Here is a 389-nt window from a genome sequence, read left to right as displayed (position 1 = left end):
AGGTGGAGAGCAAGTTTCTGGCACGTTTCTACCCCCCACAAAAGGTCAATAGGCTTCGATCTGAGGTTCAAACTTTTAGACAACAAGATGGTGAGACGCTCTACGAGGCATGGGAGAGGTTCAAAGAATTGACAAGGAAATGTCCACCCAATATGTTCCCTGAATGGGTACAATTGCACATTTTCTATGATGGACTTTCTTATGAATCAAGGAAGGCTGTAGACCATTCATCAGGAGGTTCATTGAACAGGAAAAAGACTGTGGAAGAAGCCATTGAGGTGATTGAGACAGTGGCTGAGAATGAATACTACTATGCTTCAGAGAGACACAACACTAAGGGAGTCATGGAGCTGAACCATGTTGATACAATTTTAGCCCAAAACAAGGTG

At 43.4% G+C, this 389-nt stretch overlaps 1 non-coding gene across 1 annotated transcript; it reads right to left on the bottom strand.

The window, feature by feature from the left end:
* Window positions 1-50: 50 nt before the first annotated feature.
* On the bottom strand, window positions 51-157 carry LOC130978469 (small nucleolar RNA R71). Its single transcript, XR_009086111.1, has one exon. It is a non-coding gene; the product is annotated as a small nucleolar RNA R71 (small nucleolar RNA).
* Between the last annotated feature and the right edge of the window lie 232 nt (window positions 158-389).

This window comes from Arachis stenosperma, chromosome 4 (assembly GCF_014773155.1).
Source record: "Arachis stenosperma cultivar V10309 chromosome 4, arast.V10309.gnm1.PFL2, whole genome shotgun sequence".
NCBI classification, from domain to species: Eukaryota; Viridiplantae; Streptophyta; class Magnoliopsida; order Fabales; family Fabaceae; genus Arachis; species Arachis stenosperma.
This window is presented reverse-complemented; position numbering and strand designations above follow the sequence as displayed.